Source organism: Microcaecilia unicolor, chromosome 6, assembly GCF_901765095.1.
Source record: "Microcaecilia unicolor chromosome 6, aMicUni1.1, whole genome shotgun sequence".
Taxonomy (NCBI): domain Eukaryota; kingdom Metazoa; phylum Chordata; class Amphibia; order Gymnophiona; family Siphonopidae; genus Microcaecilia; species Microcaecilia unicolor.
This window is the reverse complement of record NC_044036.1, coordinates 145165913-145190233: the sequence shown is the minus strand read 5'-3', so window position 1 is coordinate 145190233 and position 24321 is coordinate 145165913. Positions and strand designations below refer to the sequence as shown.

Here is a 24321-nt window from a genome sequence, read left to right as displayed (position 1 = left end):
ACGGATGCAAATCCAAATATTCTGTAACACTGCACCTAATTTCTGGGAATGCCCAGGACTCAACCAAGCCCCTCCCAGGGTCACACCTCCTTTCAAGTTGTATGCTATGAAATCTAGGCGCAGATGTTATAGGATAGCGACTAGGGCAGATGCACATGCAAATCCAAATTGGTGCCAATTAACTTCAATTAACCCCAATAACTGGTTGTTGGCACCAATCATGACTATCTTATCTTGCTACCATAGCTACTCCATATATCCCCAACACGTGTTCTTCGATCATTTAATGATCATAGTTGCATTCCAAATTATCTACAGTATGGTCCCTGATATGCTTCCATTGTTTGACCTCCCTACACGTAATACCATTCCTGGATCTAGAGAATTCCTAATTCTCCATCATCCTAATTGTAAAAAGATGGTTTACAAAACTGTCCTTCTCTGCTGAATTCTCCTATCAAGGTACTAATTGGTGGAATCTTCTTCCAAGGGCCGTTTGATCTGTACATGATTACAGTTGCTTCAGAAATTATTTTTTTTTTTAAACTTTTCTTTTGAAAAAGTTCCTGCAACAAGATAATGGAAGAGAGGAATAACCACATTTATGCAAAATGCTGTATAACTGCTTATAAGTTGATGTTTGTTACATAATACAACCTTGTAAAATAATGTATCCCCTAAATCGACTTGTTTACCAAGGAGAAGGGCAAAGTCAAGATGAGGACATTAAGAAACCAATCGTCTTCCTTTTGGTAGATGAAGTTGTATATCTACTTTAGGTTCACTATACCTTATTGATTTCCCTAAGGTAAGCAGGCGGTGATCTCCAACAGATGCTCAAACCCTCAGGCATCTTGACCTGCCAAATTAGCTCTGTACAGGTGGAGCACAGCAATTTTTTTCTAATCTGCTCTGGAAGAGGGCAACAGTGAATCCAATTCTGGCCTTCCCAAGCAGAGAATCACTGGTGCAGAACCACACACAGATGATGCAATAAGCAGGAAGTTTAGCACTAGGGCTCAGATTATGAGTTCCAGATGTGCAATGTATCATTCTGTCACTTCCAAAAATGACTAAAAGCAGCAACCTACAGCTCCTGGCACAGCCCTGGCTTATGAATATTCTAAACAGTGAGAGCCATTCATTTGTTCCTCCACTGACATGGGCCTGGCTTGTCACCAAGTTCACTCTGGCGGGTAATGTATCAAAAGACTGACAGGATTTGGTACAATCATTTAATACATAGTGGAGGTACTACCATTTTTACAAAGGCTATCCCAGAAGAAGATATGAATGTCTGAGAAAAGATTAGAATAATTTAAATATTAGGATAAAGTTCAAAGAAGCAGGACAAATGATTTGCTGAAATATCCCATTGAAGTCCAATGAAAAGGAGGCCGAATTATGGTTCAGGATATGACGATTTATAGATTGCAAAGTAATATTGAAGGATGTCCAAGAATATATGTATTTTATTTAACGTCTTCCACTACAAAAACATGTTCAGGGCAACAGAGTATACGGGACAAAAAATGTGATAACAAATACACTCTACGAGCCATCAAAACATTAATACACAAAAGCAAAATCATGAAGTCACACCAAACAGAGTTTAATTTTTTTTGCATGTGTAAAGCCCATTTTACATGCAGAATAAGGTTTTCATAAACTTTTATGACTATATTTGTAAGCTGACAACACAAAGCTATTTGTTAAATTTCAAAAGGATTGTGAAAAATTACAAGAGGACCTTACGAGACTGGGCATCCAAATGGCAGATGAAGTTTAAATGTGAGCAAGTGCAAAAGAGGAACCCGAACTATAGTCACATGATGCAAGGTTCCACATTAAGAGACACCAACCAGAATTCGGATCTAGTTGTCATTGTTGACAATACATTGAAACCCTCTGCTAAGTATGCGGCAGTGACTGAGAAAGCAAATAGAATGTTAGGTATTATTAGGAAAGGAACGGAAAAGAAAAACGAAGGACGTTATAATGCCTTTTATCATTCCACAGTACAACTGCATCTTGAATGTGTGTGCAATTCTGGTCACCGGATCTCATTAAAAAAAAAAAAAAAAAAAAAGATATAGTGGAATCAGAAAAGGTACAGAGAAAGGTGACTTCCCAAGGAAAGGCTAACGCAGCTAAGGCTCTTCAGCTTGGAGAAAAGACGGCTGAGGGGAGATATGATAGAGGTCTATAAAATAATGAGTGGAGTGGAACTGGTAGAAGTGAATCGCTTGTTTACTCTTTCCAAAAATACTAGGACTAGGGGGCATGCAATGAAGCTACAAAGTAATAAATTTAAAACAAATTGGAGAAAATCTCTCTTCACTCAACGTGTAATTAAACTCTGGAATTTGTTGCCAGAGAATGTGGTACAAGCAGTTAGCTTGGCAGGGTTTAAAAAAAGGTTTGGATAGCTTCCTAAAAGAAGAGTCCATAAGCAATTAACAAGATGGGCTTGGGGAGAAATCCACAGTTTCTTTCTAGAACCTGTAGGTAAATAGTACAACTGAGTAACCATTAAGTCTTCATAGGTAAGTTGAAGAATATCCTTCATATACATTTTAAAGACTTGTAAAGGTGCAAGGAAATGAGTCACAGGAAAATTAAGAACCCACAGATTTAAGTTCTCAAGAGATTCTAGGTGGAGATGAAAGAAAAACTAAGAATGCCAATTTTAGTCTCAAACTTTATCAATTCGCGAATCAATATTATTTTAGACTCTTGATCAGTAAGTTTCATTGCCGCTTCCTCTGTAATTTTACCAAATTTAGAAGATTATTCTGAAGAGATTTTTTCAATTTTATAAATAGCTGGTAAGACATCTTTCAAGGAAGCATCCTGAAAACTACTAACATCAGGAGGAGCTTTAATCCAGTACTTGGAACCTGTTGCTCAGAAGAGAGAGATCTTTCAGACTCGTCTCCTTTCTAGATCAACTACTCATCTCAACGTGCATTACAGTTTTTTGGGGGGTGGGGTAGGACCCACAGGGGAAAGAGAAGCTCCAGACAATGAGGAAGTACTCAGCCAAAAATGGTTGGGAAGCCATTGCCTGCTCTAGACGAAAATCCATTGGTCCTCGAGTAAGGTCAGGCTGTTTAGTCTCTCTCTTGACTCCTTTACGTTTCCCCATAGAAGAACAAGGAAGCCTGTTCCAAAGGGACAGGACCTGCCCCTTTGGGAACACGTCGCAGACTGCGGCAGGAAAGCCGAGTTGTAGTGCTGGGGCCTCTCGGCCAGCAAAGGTGATCTAGGATGTCTTCTGCACTGCCTGCTGCAAGCAGAATAGCCTGCTGGATCTCAAGAATGCAGCGGCAGGAACACCAACCTAATTCTGGGGGCCTCTCAGTCAGCAAAGGTGATCCGGGACACATCAAGATAACAGATCTTCAGTGTAGGTCAGTGTTTCCCTAAGTCTGATCCTGGAGTACTCCTTGCCAGTCAGGTTTTCAGGATATCATGTAAAACAAAAAAAAGTTTTTAAAAAATAGGAAGAAATATTTATCAGTCTGGAAAGGGCAATAAAGCCATTTCTAAAGCTCTGGGACTCCACTGAACCACAGAAAGAGCCATTATCTCCAAATGGAAACGACTTGGAACAGTGATGAATCTTCCTAGGAGTGGCTGGCCTGCCAAAATTACTCCAAGGACACAGCAACAACTCAACTGGGAAGTCATAAAACATCCCAGAAGGAACATCCAAAGAACTTTAGTCAGTGTTCATGACTCCACAATAAGAGAGAGACTGGGCAAAAATGGGGTCCACAGGAGAGTAGCAAAGCGGAAACTGCTGCTATCCGAGACAAACATCAATGTTCATCTCACATTTGCAAAACCACAGCTGGATGATCCAAGCCTTTTCGGGGATAATGTCCTACGGACAGCTATATTGGAAGTGGAACTCTTTGGACAACTACTGAAAAAGGTGTGAGCAAAATCTAAATAAACGAACAAACAAACAAACAAACACAGGTCCCATTGTGCCTGGTGTAAAGCAAATCCAGCATGCCACAGAAAGAACATCTTGCCAACATTCAAACATGATGGTGTAGGGATGCTATCAAGATTTGGAAAATTTTGCCTTTCTTGAAGGAACCATGAATTCTGCACTGTACTGGAAAACAGTTAAGGAAAATGCCCTGTTATCTGTCTGAGCCAAAGCTCAACTGGGGTATGCAGCAAGAAAATGATCCAAAACACAAAAAGTCTACATCAGAATGTCTGAGGAGAAGCAAAAGTGACTAGATCAATTCAAAAATTTAAAGTCCTGGCTTAAACCCGATAGAGATGCTGTGGCAGGACCTGAAATGGGAATGAAAAAAAAAAACAAACTTACAAATGTGTCTGAATTAAAACAGTTCTGCAACGAAGAGTGGGCTAAAATTCCCGATATCAAATTATAGGAAGTGTTTGGTTGCAGTTACTGCTGCTAAAGGTGCAATCAATTATTAAGTTTAGGGGCCACCTTGGTGATATGGGCGTTAGATAACTGAGCCTCTTTTACAAAAATCGGCAGTAAGACCAACGCAGGCTTACCGCTAGCTAAACAGGAAGTACTGCCGGGCTACCGCAGTAGCCCAGAGGTACTTCCCACCCCTAGGACGCCATCATATCCAGCGTGACGAAAATATATTTATTTTTGTAACGCCGGAGTGTACCAGGCGGTAATTGGGCAGTGCCGTGTGCTACCCTGTTACCACCGGGTTAGTGGGGGAGCTCCCCCTTAAATGGCTGTGCAAGTGCTTTACTTGCCACATGGCCATTTCCTGCAGAACAGACGTCCCTTTTACTCAATGCAGTAAAAAGGGGGCCTCGGTAGGCGTGAAAAAAAAAAAAAAAAACACACCGATGCCAGAACAGGCCCCCTTTTTGCCGCAGCTTGGTAAAAGGGGTCTTTTGCTCTTTAAATGCAATGACAATACAGTTTTTAAAGTACAGTATTATTGTCTACTCAGGTTCCTTTTGTCTAATATAATATTTTGTTATGCAATAGTAGGGGAAATCAGGTGGTGGGTAAATGTTTTTTCAATCACTGTACCTCTGCCCTAGTCACAGAGCACATGAATGCACACGTGTTACAGCAAATTAAAAAACAAGAAAGTTCAGCCTAGAACTAAAGAAGTGTGGATGCAGAACTGCACATTTTTCACAGCCTATATACACACATAGAGCAAGGGGGGGGGGGGAGAGAAATCCCACCCCCTTATCAGAGTTATCAAATCCACCTGACATGTCCCAAAAATTTGGTATGGATGGGACACCAAACCCAAAAGTCGGGGCGATCTCACAAGCTTTGTGCCATCTAAGCTGAGCAGTCCTCCTCCAACTGCACTGCTGCCAGCAGGAGGTGTTGCTTCAATATTGTGTTTTCAATAGCTAGAGACAGGCAGGTTCCCTGGAGTCCTGCAGAGCTTCACTACTGAGAATGTGATGGTGAAACAGCACCACCCACTGGCAGGGCTGTAGGTGGAGGACTCCCGCTCAGCTTTGAGGGAACAGTGCTTATAAGCTTGCTTCTCTCTTCAGAAAATGTTGATGTACAGAGCTCATAGATACTTTAAGTGTCCTTCTCCAAACGAGTTGTTTAAATGGCCAAATTTATCAGGCTACAACCAGTACATGCAAGTTTATTATTTTTGCAGATTAGAAAACCTTATCACTCATCCATTGAAAAGTGGCTTTGTTGAAATTCTCCTCCACAGATGTGCACAATTATAGACTTCACAGGAATAGATCACTTCTTTTTCTTAAATTTTAAACAAAAGGTTATTCGTTCCATACTTCTGTGGTTTGACTCAAGCTAGGAGCTCTGTGCCCCCTTATTCAGCGGCTGTTTAACTCCCTTTAGAGCCCACCGAGCACTCTCATGGCACTTGGAGCGCCTGCTGGGGCCCGCGTTTTCTCCCCCTTTGAAGAATTTACCTTTGAGGTTTGAATGAACGGTATTTTCTCTCACTTTCCCACACTGTTGGGTGTTACCCAGGGAGCTGCTGTTCATTCTATCCTTTGCCTGCCCTTCAGCCTTCACATCCCCTTTGCTATGCTTCAGTTTGGGTATCACCTGAACACAAATTAATGCCCAAATTTTTCAAGGCAGCAAAAGCATCTGCCCCCGGCATCTGCCTACAACACGATTTGTGAACGTGTAAGAAAAATGCAATCCAAACACAAGCCTGTCTCACTCCCTAAGCTATTTGATTTCTCTAGGCTCTAAAACAAGATAGTTATTTTTAACAAATGAGAAATGATACACACAGCTATCATGGGAAGACAGAAGGAGACACAGCCAAGGTGAAATCTGTGGAAAAAAAGAAAAAAAGCAGAGTTCTATATGACCATTGTCTGAAATCGTTTTACAAAAACATAATGTATGCTTATTATCGCTTACAATTAGAATTCATTTTACCTATCTGTGGAGGAAGGAAAGGCAGAGTCTCACATGTTGTGACTTTAACCTCTGAATCACTTAAAAATAAAAAAATGAGAGAGAGAGAAAACCAGTACCTAGGGAATGGGCTCACCTTTACGACCAACAGCAAAAAAATAAAACTAATATTAAAAAACAGAGGGGAGGGGGGAAGACTTCCTTTTAATTATTTACTATGCCAAAAGTAACATCTACAGCTGACCTGGGGGGGGGGGGGGGTTCATGCGTTGGTCTATTTTGATTAATTCACACTCAGCTTCTACTTCAGGCAGCATTCCTGCCAAAAGCATAATGAAAGTAAGATCCACTTGATGTGGTAAAGCAAGAAGAGACTTATTTCACCAAATCAACTTTGTTGTATACTTTTCCACCAGGCACCTAGAGCCATTCAGTTCCAACATTTCACAAATCTGCATCTTAATTACTGTGCCAATAAAAGGTGCACATATAAACTCTGGTGCTAACAGTGCCAGAAACAGCACCGCTATGCACCAAGAGGCAAATTTTTGCACTTACTTTAAGATATACAGAGGACAGGAGCACATCAACTGGACACAGAGCATGTCACACACACTGGTCCAAGGTCAACTCAAGAAAATGGCAGAGACATTTCATAACAGCAACCAAGGAGTAGCATAATCAACAGGACACTTCCAAAAAGCCAAGGAGACGCCATGTAAAAAAAATATATATATACACCTTTTAACAACAGATGAAATAGGACTGGACACAGCAACGTGTTTCGGCAGCAAGGCCTGCCTCAGCAGTCTGTGTGCAATGGTCGCTTGATTATAAAACTGGAGGAGAATGCATGAAAGTACATACCAAATCAAGTCTTTAGAAACACCAGTGATTGGTGCAATGCAGGACAGATGGACTTTATAATAAAGTGCAAACAGTAAACACAAAAGTTCTGCTGACCAGCAGATTAGAGATGGGTAGGTGAAGGGGGGAGCGGTCCCACTAGACCACCAGGGCCTTTTTAGGGTTGGGGGGGTGGGGAGGTCTGGAGGTTCATTGGACCTCTAGGCCTTGTGGGGGGGGGGGGGGGGGGGAGAAGGGTTAGGTTCACAAGTCTGTGAGAAAATCCCACACCTGTCAGATCTCTTCAGTGGGTCTCTCTTGCTGGCAAATCCTAATGCAAGCTTTCGGAGCTGGCGTAGGGTCTGTAGCTGGATCAGCTCCCTTGTTTGGCGTGCTGCCTGCTGATCATAAAAGGAGGAATGAAGGGAGACCCTCATGTGCATTTATTTTTGCGAGTTAAAATGAGAAGGAATGAAGGATAAATTTGGGATGGTTTATTCTACTAGGGAACTCACTATTACAGATATCATTATTCCTACTGAAATCTACAACATCAGTAGCTAAACAGAAACCCCTAATGCATTCAGAGAGAAGCTCCATTAAAAAAGCTAATGTTAAAATCTTAGCTGTCTAACGTGGGCGGTTTAAACACCTCTTTGAAGGTGAGATCCTAACTGTGCCACTTTTCTAGGCTGGTCCAAATGAAAATAAAATATTCACTCATTATGAACTACAACAGTACTCTGAACTGTGCCAAGATGTACACCTGGATTTCACATGTTGAGAAAAACAAAATTTCTGCAATTTTGGGGAAGCGGGGGGGGGGGGGGGGGGGGGGGGGGTTGGTATCAAGATGTGCAGCTGAAAACAAAGGCCCCCCCACCAAAAGGGTAAAACACAGAAGAAACCTATGTCTACAAGCACTTGGGCTCATAATGAGTTTTATGAAATGTTAAGACTAATAGCTTTCCTGTCAATATTCAGATTACAGTTATGTCCAGCCGGCCCTTTAATAATAGCTACCTTAAAATGTCACCTTCACCATTTTTCAAGTGGGGGCCCTTTGGCAAAGAAAGTTCAACATAGAAGACCAGAGCATCACCACACAAAACAGGTGTGCTTCCGATGATGCCACCAGCCCATCTACTCAAGACATACTCGGTGCAACTCACATAACCAAAACTAAAGGACTCCTCCCAACACATACATTTTCTCTCTCTCAGTCCACCCCTACCCTACTGGCTTCCCCTCTTAGGGCATTCTCCTTCCACTTCAACTCACCCTCATCTCCTCCGGGGAAGTTCTCTGTTCCTACCCTGTTTCCCCGAAAGTAAGACATCCCCCGAAAATAAGACCTAGTAGAGGTTTTCCTGAATTGGTAGATATAAGGCCTCCCCCGAAAGTAAGACCTAGCAAATTTTTGTTAGAAAACAGGGCCGCCGAGACAGGACAAGGCCGCCCCCCCCCCCCACCCATCCTCCGTCGCTCCCGGAACTAACCTTAAATGCCTCCTTTCACCTTCGCAACAAGCAGCAGCAGGGCAGACCGCTCCTTCCTTCCGTGCCCCGCCCTCGCGGACGTTACATCAGGCGAGGGCGGGACACGGAAGGAAGGAGTGGCCTGCCCTGCTGCTGCTTGCTGCGAAGGTGAAAGGAGGCGTTTAAGGTTAGTTCCGGGAGCGACGGAGGGCGGGCGAGCCAACCCCGATGTTTCCACGAAAAATAAGACAGCCCCTGAAAATAAGACCTAGCGCATTTTGGGGGGGGGGGGGCAAAAATTAATATAAGACAGTGTCTTATTTTCGGGGAAACACGGTATGTTTGATAATCTCCCCTCATTTCCTTCAGAGGCTTGTTAGTGGCACTGGTTCAGGAACAGGTGTCCTGCTTTATTCTGGCACCACACATCTTTCAGCGGGTTTTAGTCCACACTGTAAAAACTCCTGTGCTGCTTTTAGACTTGTAAGACCACCACAGACATGGCTCAAATACACCGACACCAAACACTTATTTCAACAATGTAATAAAAAAGAAGGGAAAAGGCCTCAGAAGTCAATGGTAATACAGCACCCTAACAGACCGGTCTGTGGAGCGCTCTGTTAATACTCAATTAGAGCTCATTCAAAGTTATTTCCACTAGACCTCAATCTATCATCCGTCAAAAAAAAAAATAAAATACCCCTTCCAAAACCTTTATTATCCAAGTAAGCACAATTAAAAGAGCACACATACTTGTAAACAATTTTCATTATATGCATTTTCTTGAGCCAAGTGTATTTATTTATGGTTCATTTATATCCCACATTTTCCCACACATGCAGGCACAATGTGGCTTACAGAAAAATAGGAGGAATTACAAATTATGAAGATACAGATAAGCGAGAAAGATAAAAACATGGGGGCACTGACTAACAGCGGAAAACTAAGCAGGGAGGGGAACGTAAGGGAATATTAATCAGCAGGGGAATTAGTGGAGTAGGTTGCAACAAAGTAGGTCTTCAGTAATTTCTTGAAGAGGGTGTGGTCAGTTTGCATTTTGAGGTGCCTCGGCAGAGCATTCCACAGTTTTGGGCAGCAATAGCGGAAAGATGAGGAAAAAATCTTCTTGTATTTGACACCCCTGCAGCTTGGAAAGTGGAGTTGAAGATATGACCGAGCAGTAGGCACAGAGTTCCTGGGTGGAAGATCAATGAAGCTCAGCATGTAGTCTGGCGCAAGCCCATAGATAATTTTATGGGTCAAAGCACAAACTTTAAGGGTGATATGTTCCTGTACAGGCAGCCAGTGAAGGTTGTAGCGCAGAGGCTGCGTATGTGCGAATCAATTCTCACCCAAAATCAGTCTTGTGGCTGTGTTCTGGACGGTCTGGAATTTTTTTTAGGGGACAGAGTTTGCAGCCCGCATAAATCCCACTGCAGTAATCAAGGTGGGACAGTACTAGTCAGTGCACAAGGGTGCGAAACAGCTCTCTTGGAAGGAAATGTCTAATGCGCCAGAGGTCTCTGTTAGCAATTTACATGCACACTTTCTCCCGGATTCTATATAGCTCGACTAAGTTGTGCGAGCAAGTCACAAATATGGTCATATTCAGGATTTGCGTGTGCAGCTTAAGACAATTAGTACTGACAATTGCCAATTAACAAGCAATTGACACTAACTGGCATTAATTACAATTTACACACAGGTCTAAGCTGTATTGTGATGCTCGTAAATTCTAAGTCACATGGGTGAAAATGGGACACGTCCATGGGCGTTTCTAAAATCTATACATGCATTGTTATAGAATACACCTGGTCCATGCCTAATTTAGGCATTGGTATTTACACCAAGTTTTACTTGGCATTAACTGCCCACAACTAAATTTAGTCGCACGGATGACTTACTTTATTACATTATACTCTATTCTGCTTTTCTGCCCATTTGTTTTTCCTATTACCTGTTGTGTGTTACTGTTTTGGCTTTTTGCCATTGAATTTATACATACAATTGCAGTATCCTTTAACTCTATGTATTTGTAACTTACATAAAAATTTATAAAGCTGCTAAAAAACAAAAAAAAAAAAATACTGCAGGCTACCATTTACCGAATCCAGCTGAAAATGTGTTCTACACATGATCTAGATAGCTGAATATTGCCCTTAGCCAATTCAGCACCAACACTAAACAACTGCTTGGAATAATCAGTGGTTAGCAGAGTTACATGTTTATCTGCCACTGCTAAACATTTAACACCTTAAAAAAAAAATTAAAAAAATCAGACCAATGATGTCCAATTATGAGTTTTTAATGGTATCACCTGGGAAGGGGGTGCAGCTTTAGTGATCATGATTGTTGAGTTTAATCATCAGATACTCTGGCAGAGGGGGCTAGGAATTTATTTATTTATTTACTGCGCAAAGGCCTACACATAACATAGTAACATAGTAGATGACGGCAGAAAAAGACCTGCACGGTCCCATTCAGTCTGACCAACAAGATAAACTCAAATGTGCTACTTTTTGTGTATACCCTACCTTGATTTGTACCTGTCCTCTTCAGGGCACAGACTGTATAAGTCTGCCCAGCAGGGCCGTGCCGACACGGTAAGCGAGGTAAGCATGGCAGGAGGGCGCCATCCTCTGGGGGGCGCCCCACTGCACCATGCTTACCTCGCCCTCTTCTCCCCAGATCCTTGTCCTTTTTTTTTTTTGTTTAAATTTACCTCTCCGGCGCGTGGCAGCATAGCGTTAGTGAGGAGGCGGCGCTCCCCCGCCCTGACATGTCAGTCTCTTCCCTTCGCTCAGTTCCGCCTTCTTCTGACGTCAGAAATGATGTCAGAAGAAGGCGGGACACTGAGCGAAGGGAAGAAGACACATCGGGGCGGGGGAGCGCCGCCTCCTTCTCACTAACGCTACGCTGCCGCGAGCCGGAGAGGTAAATTTAAACAAAAAGGAAAAGGATCTGGGGAGAAGAGGGCGGGTAGTGTAGCGATCGTTTTCGGGGGGGGGGGGGGCGCCGGAGACCCTAGGCACGGCCCTGCTGCCCAGCACTATCCCCGCCTCCCAACCACCAGCCCAGCTGTTTACAAGACAGCTAGGCCATTACAAAGTATAACAAACACACACTACAGAGAGAAGAGGAAAAGCAGGTAAGGAAGAGGTGGGTTTTAAGAGGGCTGGTTCCTAATGTGAAGGGGCAGGTCATTCCAGAGCTTTGAACCAACATATCAGAAAGCAGTCAAACGGGAGGTAGAGCGACGGAATCAAGTGGGTGATGATAAAACCAGAAGATCATCATCAGTAGAACAGAGACATCGGAGGTGAGCGTAGGGGATGAGTTAACTGGAGGGGGGGAAATAAGAAGCTGAAAGTTCACCAGCCCTGATAATAGAAAGAAATGGGAGCATTCTGGATTGTCCTGGTGGGAGCTCCTCAGAGTATCTTGCTGAACTATTTTCCCCGAGAACAAAGTGTGGCATCCATTGGAGACGAACTGGAACGTCACTAAGGGCCCCTTTTACTAAGCCGCGTAGGCACCTACGCACGCCCAACAAGTGCCAAAATGGAGTTACAGCCCAACTACCGCATGGCTCTTGCGGTAATTTCATTTTTGGCGCGCATCTGCTACGCGCGGCTGAAAAATATTTTTTATTTTATCGCGTGCATAGCGGACGCACGCCAAGTGGTATCTGGCACACGTAGGTCATTACCGCCCAAATTCTTTACTACTAGGTTTATGGCTGACAGTAAGGTCTCAAACTCAAAATGGACGCATGGCAATTTTGATTTTGCCGCACGTCCATTTTCGGCAAAAAAAAAAAAAAACGGCCTTTTTTTACAGGCAAGCTGAAAAAGGATTCTGTGCGCGCCCAAAATCCACGCCTACACTACCACAGGCCATTTTTCAGGACGCCTTTGTAAAAGGACCCCTGCACATTGTAACATTCTTATCCAAAAAAGTTAGGCATCATTCCCTAAGCAACAGGAATAAAAATGTTTTAAATACACAAAGCCTTAACTACTACTTTATTACTGTCATATAGCACAATATGGGGGGTGCAACAAGAGGTGTGGCCTACTTAGCTTTTTACTCTTTGCAATTATTTAAGTACAATAACTCAAAGAGTTTAAACACAAAGCATACAGCTCGGAACTCACAATGGTGATTGTGCAGAGATGACAGGCAAAAAATTCCAAATCAGGCACAAGTTACCCAGGAATTTTGGCCTTCGAACAAGAGAAGTGGTAGCCAACATATGATATGAGAAGACAAGACGTGCCCATGTTTTTATTAAAAAGTTTTTTTTTTCTAATCCTAGAAAAACAATGCGAAGCAGCCCATTCAAATTCAGATTTCGTCTGTATTTACTAGTGAGAAAAATCACCATGCAAAACTTTCAAGTTGTGTTGACAAACCCAATAGACAACTGGGGGGGGGGGGGGCGGTCAACACTTAACATTTCTTCAGACACTTTGTTTTTATTTTTAATTTCTTAAACCTAGGTGTGAAATATATTTCCCTTTAAATCGAAGCAACAACAAATCAGACCTACAGCAGCGTTAAGTCAAAGAAATGGATTAACACAGAAGCCATCCGTTACGCATGACCAGAAATTCACAGAAGTTTCCGGTGCTTTATGTGGCTTCACACAGTGGGCAAATTAAACCAGGGCTTATTCTGCAAGTCTGTAGCATTTCATTAATTTACTGTACTGCTATAGGTAAAAAGGGATCAAACCCAGTCTCAAGACCTACCATTTCATTTCTGCCACCACAATCAGGGAAAAATGGAAGCCACACAGTGTTTGCTAAAGAGAGACACAGTCATTAGGAAACCATGAACTTTAGCTCTGCTTAGTGGGGTTTCCCATTTGTGGTTGTCTAGAGCCCTGGTCTTAGCCCTTTCCTTAAAATTACTCACTTTTATTTTCTTTCAGCAAAAGTGTGGTGTGTATACTCGGGACATCAGGTTGTTCAGTCATGACCGCCATTCAATACATACACAGTGGTGGTTCTGCCAAACGTAATCTTGGGATACCTCTGATTCAGTCTAGGAACTGATGCAAAAATACAAAGGAGAAAGATTCTCTTGCTCCCCTGGGGCTATGCAATATGTATACTGTAAGCATGAAGCCACTGCAGCTGATCTATTCTAATCCCTTCTAAAGCTATTTGAAAGCACCTCAATCTAGCGCCTTGAAGCTGTGGTCATTCAAGATCCCTGCAAGAGCAAAAACTCCTATGGAGTTTGAGGCTATACAAGTTTCTTCAATGCATGCACTTCCGCCCACTAATTCATAAATAGTTCATGGTTTTATGATCACTAATAATTTGTTTAAACTACACTAATGTCCCTACATGCAAACATTAGGGCTGTCACACCCTGGGATCTTGCCAGGTACTTGTGACCTGGATTGCTGGACCTTCAGTCTGTCCCAGTATGGCAATACTTATGTTCTTACTGGAATGGAACCCTCCCTATGAGGATATGCGCCTGAGCTTCCAACAACACAATTTGCCACACTCAAGCTAAGCAGTGTTAAATGTCAGGCCTCTAAATATGCATCTAGGTAAATGCAGTATTTATTAAATAATGATATTCAGAGTGTAGCAGAGCATGCAAATAAACCACCTGTTTACATAAATGTTATGTTTGAGATATAGTTAATATAGTTAACTGTTTATGCCTTAACACACTTGCAATTTATTTATTATTAGGATTATTTACCACCATTTTGAAGGAATTCACTCAAGGCGGTGTACAATTACTCATAATAACCAAGTAACTTGCATTATTTTGCATCTCTTTCCTTCATTCTGTATTTTAATATTGATTTTTATGCAAGCATGTTAATGTTCTCCTTACATTAAGAAGGCAAGTCTGGTCACAGTTGTGAATGCCATAACATCAAGTCTGGATTACTGTAGTGCACTCTACAATGGTCTGACTACAAAAGGTTTGCACGGGAACAGGATTGTTGGGAACCCCACAGCTACTGCGGGGGGGGGGGGGGGGAGAATCTCCTCCTGCGGGGGATCCTGCAGAGATTGACACAGGTCCTGCGGGGTTCCCGCTGTAGTGTACAGCCATGCCAGCCTGCCTACCTCCCTAATCATCAATGTTGTTTCAAAGTCCTTCTCTTACCCTACACAATGATCAGCCTCTGCAGAGACTTGAGCCACAGTGGTGCAGGAAGTTGGGGAAGCCTGACGGGATTTCAAACTTCAAGACTATGCCAACTTCTTGCAATGAGGAGCTCAAATTTCTGCAGAGCCCAATCAGCATGTAGGGGAAGAGGAGGGGTTTGAAGCAGTGCCAAGGATTAGGGAGGTAGGCTGGCGTGGCAGTACACTACCGCGGGAACCCTGGCAGTATATAGCCATGCCATCGCTCCCAGTGCTGTGAGTAATGGCTGGAGGGGGCCCCTAAGAGATTGTGAGATGGAGGAGGGCTTGATAGAGGCTGGGTGAAAGCTGAGGAGGGGGGCATGAGGGGCTGGACCATGGGTAGACAGGCATAGGGACACAGTAGAGAAGATGGATACCAGACATGGAGAAACATGAAATGCAAACAGAAGATCTTGGAAAGGCATGGAAAAAAAAAACCTCACAAAATCAGAAGACACAGACAAAATCAAATATATTTTATTTATCAACAGGACCATGTCAGGTATGGGAAATGTGCATCTCTGATATCTTTCCTTTCCAGAACGATAGCATAAGTTGTGTTATTTTACCGCAAGTCGAGGGTTATTTTAGTACAGATGGGGGTCCCTGTGCAACTCTCTAGTTTGAACCAGCGCCAACTGATTCAGAATGTTGCAGCAAGACTAATAAAAAGTTGTAAGTGACGTGACCACATTACACCATTTTTGGAAAGACTTCACTGGCTACCAGTACAATACAGGCTAAATTTAAATGCCTGATCTTCAAGGACCTTAAGGGAAATGGTCCAGAGTAAAGAAGAACAGGATCTCCCCTCTACACACTTCCAAGTTCACAAAGATCCTCCTACAGAGTATCCCTAACCACACCCACCAGCAACACTTCTCCAGAAGAGTCTCCACACTTTGCTTAACACAAGACTCTCTCTACTTCTGGAAGCAGGTGAAAGCTTGGCTCTTTAACCAGGTCTTTAATGGAAGTTGTAACTTAACTTGCTAGTCACACAAACACACCTATTATATGCAGCCAGCACCTATTATAGAAGGATAACACATTACATTCAGGCACCTTTCTGACTTCACATGCAACTCTTTAAGGGAGTCTTTTACTAAAGCTTAGCTCGAGTTATCTGCAGCAGGGCCCGTTTTAAAGACCCCCTAAATTAGTCCCCTTATTTTCTGATGCCCGTTACTCTGTCTTCTTCCATCTTGCTTACAGCCTGTGCTATTCAAATCTTTTATTGCATATTGTGTTGATATTGTAATGTAGCATACTATGCCATACCTTGTACTATTATTTTAATATTTTTAGTGCTGTAATTGTTTATTGCTTAGGTTGACTCATTTTTGCTGCACACCTCTGAGTGAATTCCTTTTAAACATATATTAACCCTTGCATCGGCACTAATGTGCTTTAATAAAATCCCGGAGACAGAAAACCTGGTTGTAAGAAATACATTCATTCTCTTACAGGAGATCATTCTGCACCTGGGTTTAGTCATTTTCAACAGTACATCTTCCAATGCAACCTATAAACTCCACCAAAACAGGTGGTGTCAAACTTAAAATATAAATAAATAGCTTGATGGGCTTAACCTTTTTCTCAATTGCAATGCTTAAATCATGCTCAAGCCATTCTGTTGTCACTATATCTGGCCCATTTTATTTTGTGGTTTTACACACACACACACTCACAATAACACATGTAGGAGGAGAACAAGCCAAAATGAGAACACACACAAAAAAAAAAATCTTATCCTACCACTTAAAAAAATATATTATGCACTCATGCTATTTCCTACTTTTTTAAATATTATATATCTGCATGCTTTGTCTATTATTTGTAACCCGCCTATTAACTGGGCAGGTAACAAAATACAATTAAAAAACAAACAGCTAAAAATCAAGATGTAATCATCAATGCTGAGTGTTTAAAAGCAGAGTATTAATAGGAATGAACGCATTTTAAAAAGGCTCAATGTTAACATGGTAAAACCTTTAACATAAGTGTAGAACTCATTGTGATGGGATCCTCTTTATTGCCAGGAGGAGGTGAACAAAACACCTTATTTTAAAGATTCAGTATACCGTTGAACAGAAATGTTAATTTTTCACAGCACCTCCTGCTACTGCATTTTGACTAATAAGTAAGGACTTTCAGAGTACTGGAAAGTCCACTTTGCCATAAAATGTACTACCGTACTTTAAGAATTGATATTCTCTACAATAAGTAACTTCCACAGCATCCCGAACATCCTCTCTGCCTTACTGTAGGTGCAAAATCATTCTGAAACATTACCCCAAGGTATCCTAAATTCCAGAGTGTCATTAATCACAAGGACAATTAAACTATTGTTGTCTATAATAGAATGGCATATTCCCCACCCCTATCTCCCCTTGCATACCAACACCCTCTTCCAGACAACCCAGGGGATTTTGAAACGCTTTCAGAAAAGAACACTTCCTAAAATATTTTCTTTCAGAAATAATGCCCCAAGCTTTAAGACATAAGCCTTCAATTTTTATGGGGGGGGGAGGGGGGCTGCTTGCTGTGGAAAAGGAAGCCTGCATTATTTACTATTCAAATTACTTGTTTAAATAAACTGTGTTTTTTTTTCTTTATTTTAATGCATTTTTAACGTCAGGCATTTCAAATGTTGCCTAAAGGCCTCAGTTTCGTGACACTCTTTTTTGTCCCTCAGGGGGACCGGGGGGGGGGGGGGAGAACAACAGAGCTGCAGATCCCCCTCCCAAAATATAAACGCAGTATCTTCTCCTCATCCCAAAATGTAAATTCAGCATATGCACTTTTTCCAAAAGTTCATCTTGAAATTTTTCCATTCCTAATGGTTCTTTTTTTGCATGCCGTCTTGCTGCCTCGCTCAATAGTGTCAGGCTTTCATTGAAGCAACCCCCGACAACAGCTCTGCAAGACCCTCGTTTGATCTGCCTTCTTTAATCTGGATTGTCAAGGTTCACTTGCTACAGGCTGTTTACTTTTAAAAAAAAGTGAATTTCTCTCACACATACACACAATAACTAATCCAAAAACTAAAGAAAAAAAAGAAAGCTGCCAGTATAAAATTTTCAAGCTACAATCTTTCCTTTCTTAGCAGCAAGCGTTTAATCAACAGGTTTAGAACAATCACTACTTACTGCTCTGTGTATTTCATTTTATAGAAGTTTAAAACAAAACTTGACAAGTGCACTCAAATATGGGATTCATTTGTCAGTATTATTTGAGGGATTATAAATATGCCTTTGCAGAGGTTTTGCCACTACACAGAATTTTTCAAATGTGTACAGTATAAACTGCTTCTCATGGACCTGAAAAGAACACATATTATCTCTTTAACTAACAGCCTTAGCAGGTTAAATTGTTGCTGTCATCAAACCAAAATTACTTTTGCACTGACTAAAGCTGCCAACCGCTACCACAGATCTGTTCACTTTATGAAAAAGCAACCTTCCTGCAACAAAATACCAGACTTCTCAAAATTAATCCACCTCTTAAGGCCATATTTGAAGTGTGTGTTAATCACAGTCAACACTGAAAGCCACTTAAAAAAAAAAAAGTGCCCACCATAGGGATTGAGACAGGAGCCTAAACAAAATTTTCAAGATTAAGCAACAAAAACTTGAATCGACCTCTTTAGTGCAAGACAAGTGATTCATCCCCCTGTGTGCAGGTTGCAAATACACAAACCTCAAATACAGTTACACTTCCAAAAAGTGAATCTGTGCTAGGCTCAGTTCTCTCAAGACAGAGCGGAAAGCTCCGATTTGCACCGGTGGAATTCAGAAGGTGGAAACGCTCAAGATGAGTTCACCTCTTCCATTCTGACCTCACAGTTGCTTCTGGAAAATAATTGTCATTTGAATAATTTTTTTTTCTTTCAGTTAAGCCTTCGAACAAAAATAAGGCCAAAACGTTCGAATGAGCACAGACTAAAATCAATACGATTTGTAAGCAGCTCAGCTACAGCAGTCAAAGACAATGACTTGGAAATAATTAATCGTCACAACAACAACAACAACAAAAAAAGAGTAAAGTGTGTCACTATATCTCACACCAGCACTTACAGCTCCCGGGTGAACTTTGATCCCAGCTTTTATCATTCGAAGGCATAATTACATCTGCAGTGCTTTAACTTCAATAGAGTTCGGTGCACTTTCCATAACACCTTTCACTTTACAATAAAAGTGAGAGGTAAGAGAAAATAGGCCAAAAATGTTTCTAATCCGCCTTCATGTGAAGAGATCTACACCTCAGTTGCTTTTTTTTTTTTTTACTTTTTGTTTTACAATCAAAAAAAGATACAATATTTAAAATGTGCAGCCCTGCCACATTTTTATCAACCTGCTTAATAAACTATACGCTAAGAGCTTTTTTTGGCCTGAACGGCGCAAAGGTACATGAAAGTTCATCAGAGTTTCTCTTTTAAAGGTTCGGTTTTCGGCAATGAAATCGAACCCCGAAAACATCGTGCAGAGCGCATAAAACTGTCCAGGAAAAAGTAACTTGTCTGCAATACCTGAGACGCGCACTGCAACCTCTGGCTCTGCGCTGCACGGTGGAGCCTGCAAGGACCGTCAGCAAAGTATTAGCGAATGCAGCCGAGCCTGTGATTTCACGTGTAAGTATGTGGAAGTGCAAGAAAGCGGTCACTTTTGGTGTCTGCTGTTCACAGGCACAACAGGTGAGGGTGGATGAGGCGGCTATTCGGCCAGTAACGTGTAAATTCGGAGCTGCCTCGTCCTGCCTTCATCTTTCACTTTTTTTTTTAAGTACATTTGTGTTCGGTGTCTGCAAGTTCTGAAGCACAACCGTCCCCGCCGACGGATTGCAACTCGGGAAGCGTTTCTATCGCCGTCCCGGGAAGCGGCAAGATCGCGTGTGGCGAGCTCTGCAAAACCCACGACCCTCCGGGGGGGGGGGCGATCAGACAGGGGGCACTGTCCCTCCCTTCCACCGCAAAACTCAGACATGAGAAGAGGCGCCCTAAAAGTTTGCAAAAGTGGAAGTGAAAGAGGGAAGGGCAGCGGGCTGGGGGGACGCATCGTTTGGACGCCGGTACCCCATTCCTTGGATGGCACTGGGGGGGGGGGCACACGCCCCAAACACCACTTCCCCCCTCTCCCCAACTCAAGTCGGAGATTTTCTTCTCCAGAACCCCCACTGAACTGGGGAGGGGGTGGGGGAATCCCCACAGCTCCTTTACCAGAAAATGGGGTGGGGGAGGGGAGAGAGGGACTGAGACCTGGCCAAGATCTGGCTGATCTGACTTATGCAAATATCGGCGAAGCATCAGCACCGCAGCCCGGAGCCGCCTGCACGTGGGCACTGAGCGGGGTGGGTGGGGGGAGGGAAGTTGTTGCTCTTTTGCTGCTCTTGTTGTTCTCTTTCTTGTTTGTTTCTTGGACAAATAAAAGTGATAAGAAAGGGTGAAAGAGACAGAAAGAGAAGGGGAGGAAAAAACAAAACCAAACCTAAAATAAACCCCAACCCAAACAATTAGCAACCGAGAAAGAGGCGGCTAAAGTGCAAGCCCAGTATCCAAAGAGAACGAAAACCAAACTCACCCGCTGGAAACGCTTTCTCGGTGCAAAATAAGGTGTTTGTTTGTGTTTCTTTTTCCCTTAATGAACAGAGGCACATGCGAGCTTGTGTGGCAAGTACAGCATGCAACAGCCCCGCACAATAAATAACAAACAGATCCCTCCGCTCGGGACTATATCTTCTTTTGCACAGATTAGACGAAAAGCAGCGCGCTGGGGGCGGCCGAGCAAGGGCGCGAGCCGCCACATCCCAGGCCCGGCTGCACGCTTCTCCTCCTTCGCCTCTGCACCCCCCACCTCGCCGCCGGGACGTTGCTGCCCTGGCAGCTCCTCGCACCCTCCCGACTTTGCAACGCTTGGGGGGTAGGGAGAGGACAGGGGAGGGGGGACGTGGGGGGGGGGTGAGGATTCTTTTCTCTCAGAAAAAAATAATAATAAATAAATAAATCGCGGATTCAGATGTTGTTATTTTTTGCTGTTCTGCGTCTCTGACGTCACATCCACCTGCTGGGTAAACAAGGCTCAGCCGCCGCGCGCACTGGCAAAAGAGAAGAGGCGAGAGGGAGAGAGGAGAGAAGAGGAGGAGGGAGGGGGAGGGTACAGGGGTGGGGGAGAGGCGAAAAGGGGGCTGGATTTGGGCTGCCAGGGAGATAAGGAAGAGAGAGGAGAGGGGCTCATAGTAGGCAGGATGGGGAAGAACTAATGGGCTGGCAAATATTTTTAAGGATTATGATTTGGGAGGGGGGAGGAGAGGATTAGAAAGAGCAGCATTTTTTTTTCTTCTTCTTCTTGTAAAAGTGAAAGTGGCAGCCTGCAGTCAGGCGGGAGGCAGGAGGAGATTTGCCGTCTCCCCGACCCTCTCCTTTTTTTTTCTCCCTTTCTGTACTTTGTCCAATGAAAGGAGGCGAGTTCGGGAGGTGAAAGTTCATGCGAAGGACAAACCCCTGTACGAGGGAACTGCGCAGTGCAAAAGAAAAAAAAAATAAAACAGGGCAGAGTGGCAAAGTGGGTTGCCCTCTTGGACCTATTTTTAGTTTTGCATGCATTTGCTTTGTGGTTGCATCTAAAACACAGAACAAACGCTTAACGCTACAATTGTATCTTTCATTTTCGGAAGTATTCCATAGAAAGGGAACGAGGGATGGCCCCGAGTTAATGTACTTGTGTCTTTTTTTATGTTTACTACCTACGACGTACATTAAAAACAAAACAGGACTGGGTTCACAGAGGAGGGGGGAGTAGAAGTTCTGTCAAAGGTCAGAAAGCAGAACGATGACATTTTAATTGGGGGGAAAATGATAGTGGCAGAATAGAAAATAAAGAGGCGGCACAGTTTGATAAGCAGGGAGGGAGTTAGCCGGGAGCAAGAGTGGAACTCGAGTGTATCTCTCGCGGCAATGCAACGAGTCGGAGGGATGAGCAGTTTGGGATCCCCGGGAGGAGAGGGCAGTAGCATTATTCCGCCCTAAAAGCCCCTTCCCCGAGCAGTCCCTTACCCACGAGCTCCAGAAAAAAATAAACTTCTGAAACCCCTTGCCGGCTCTTTTATTTTCCGAGCTGATCTTGCACTGTACACACCAGATCGCCAACTTTTCGTTACTGCAATGCACGGGGAAAGCATTCACGCAGTCACTTTGAGTTGGTGGGGATCACTGTAGCTACAGAAAAAAAATGCATTGTCTTTAGCTGGAGTTAGATGTACAGGTGCAATTTGTTCCATATCCTTTGGCATTTTTTTTTTCTAAAATTCCTCGTTCCCTGCTTGCTAAATTCTGCTTTGCATCCTGGATCGGATACTTTCTTCTTTTCAACCCCCCCCCCCCCCCTTCCCGAAATGAGGCTTCGTGTTTGCTGCTTGACACAAGTGTTGGGAAGAAAAAAATATCGTGTCCATTTATCATAGGACGGTCAGCGGGCTACAGCTTGTCACATTTCTGACACTATCATGTTGACTTCTTGATGAATAATCAAATAAAAATATCTTCCCTACAAGTTAAAAAGTAGCAAAGGGTTTCCAGCATAACTAAGGGTCTGGGACGCCATCTTCTGGCAAATATATATATATATATATATATATATATATATATATATATAAACCCTACTCATTAATATATTTATTTATTTAGCAGGAGGAGCCCATTCATACTCAGAGTGGACCCAACCATTAGGCAAGACAAGGTATTTGCCTAGGGCAATAGCTGGGGGGGGGGTAGCAAAAACAGCTGTAGTCAAAGCAAAGCAATTGATTCTCACAGAACACAAACTCAAATAGTCGTCCTTGCCTACTTTTGCCTGCAAGAAGTGTGGGTAATTTTCAAATACCCATTTTACCTGAGAAATGGTTTTAGGAAAGTGGCCATAGTGTGAGAGGGAACTGAGCACAAGCAAAAAAAAAAAAAAAAACAGCACAAAGGGCCTTTAAAAACAAAAGGGACACAATACTTATAGTAGAAACTTTTTAATGATCAAATTTGATTGAAGGGTCTCCCTTCAATCAAATTTGATCATTAAAAGGTTTCTAATATAAGTATTGTGTCCCTTTTGTTTTTAGGAAAGTGCCTTCATTATTTATGTGATGTGTTTGTGTGTACATGTATATATATAGAGAGAGAGATGCACGCACAGTTGAAAGCATGATGTCTTGGAGGTGCAGATTAGGGGTTTGACAAGTTAAGTGGGGGGGGGGGTGCATACGGCTGATGGGTTATCTAGGGCACAATAGCACAATACTCTTGCACCAGCCCTGCCTGTGTTAACAATTGAGAAGGGAGATGTCTCTGATTTCACAGACGGGACACAGCATGAAGGAGCAAGTGTCCTGAACCAAAATGCACCCTGCAGATCATGGCTTTGAAGAACCTGGCTGTTGCAATAAACTTTCTAGGATTCAAAGACAGGCTAATAATTTCTTCTCATATCTTAGAATTAAAAGAAAATATATTTAGTTTGCATTATTTCTCGCAAGACCAGTGCTGTATGCTTCAAATCTTCATCACTAAAGACCTGGGGGGGGGGGGGGAGGTATTTTACTAAAACTTAAGTTGAATTATCTGCAGCAGAATCCATAGGAATAAAATGGACCCTGCTGCAGATAATTTGAGCTAAGCTTTAATATAAGACCCCCCTGGTGTACTAAAAGGTGTTTCTATGAGAAAGCTTAAGTACATCTGTCCCACCCACCACCTTTTATTGCTTTCCAAATCCAAGTTGGGAAATGTTCATACAGGGGCTAAAATCCACCACAATGAAGACTCAGGGGGGTCCTTTTACTAAGCTGCGGTAAAAGGTCCTGAGCATGTGTTTTTGACGCGGGCCGAGTCCCCCTTTTACCGCAGCGGGTAAAAGGCTGGCCATTGATGTAGAAAAGAAATGGCCGGGCGGTAAGTGAACCACTTGCCGCGCAGCCATTTGGGGGGGGGGGGGAAAGCACTTACCACCCTGGCGGTAATCGGGCAGCACCAATTATCTCCAGGTAAGCACCGGTGCTACAAACATGCAGAATATTTTTGTAGTGCCGGAAATGGTGCGCATTGTGGGGTGGGAACTACTGGCGGTAGTTCTGGATTGGCGCGATTAGCAGAGTGAAATCTGACAAAATCCAAGGAACAATTCCACTAATAAAGCGACACTTAAAAACCCAAACAAGTGGAACTAAAGTAACCTATAAAACAGTTGCAAAAACAATCACCAAAAACACTTTATGAGTGTTTTCAACTATAATTTTGTTTTCTTCTTCTTTTATTCTTTTTGATGTGTTTTTTTTTTACAAATATTTTTTAACGATTTTATACTTCCTTGAATGCACCAATGTGAATACTAAAAGGAGGAAAAAAGCCTCAGCAGTCACAATCACAAGCTTGCACTGTGCTGTGGAA

General features: G+C 42.8%; 1 protein-coding gene across 8 annotated transcripts in view; it reads right to left on the bottom strand.

The window, feature by feature from the left end:
• The window catches only part of FOXP1 (forkhead box P1), an 801754-nt gene extending 781180 nt beyond the window's left edge, over positions 1–20574 (bottom strand). For 6 of the 8 annotated variants that reach the window (XM_030208060.1, XM_030208059.1, XM_030208070.1 and 3 more), the window contains exon 1: positions 20471–20574. The gene's annotated coding sequence lies outside the window, so the exon portion shown is untranslated. Of the gene's footprint in view, positions 1–6270; positions 6314–19422; positions 19464–20470 lie in introns of those variants that run through there. The other 2 variants (XM_030208061.1, XM_030208062.1) reach the window with 2 other exon arrangements.
• Between the last annotated feature and the right edge of the window lie 3747 nt (positions 20575–24321).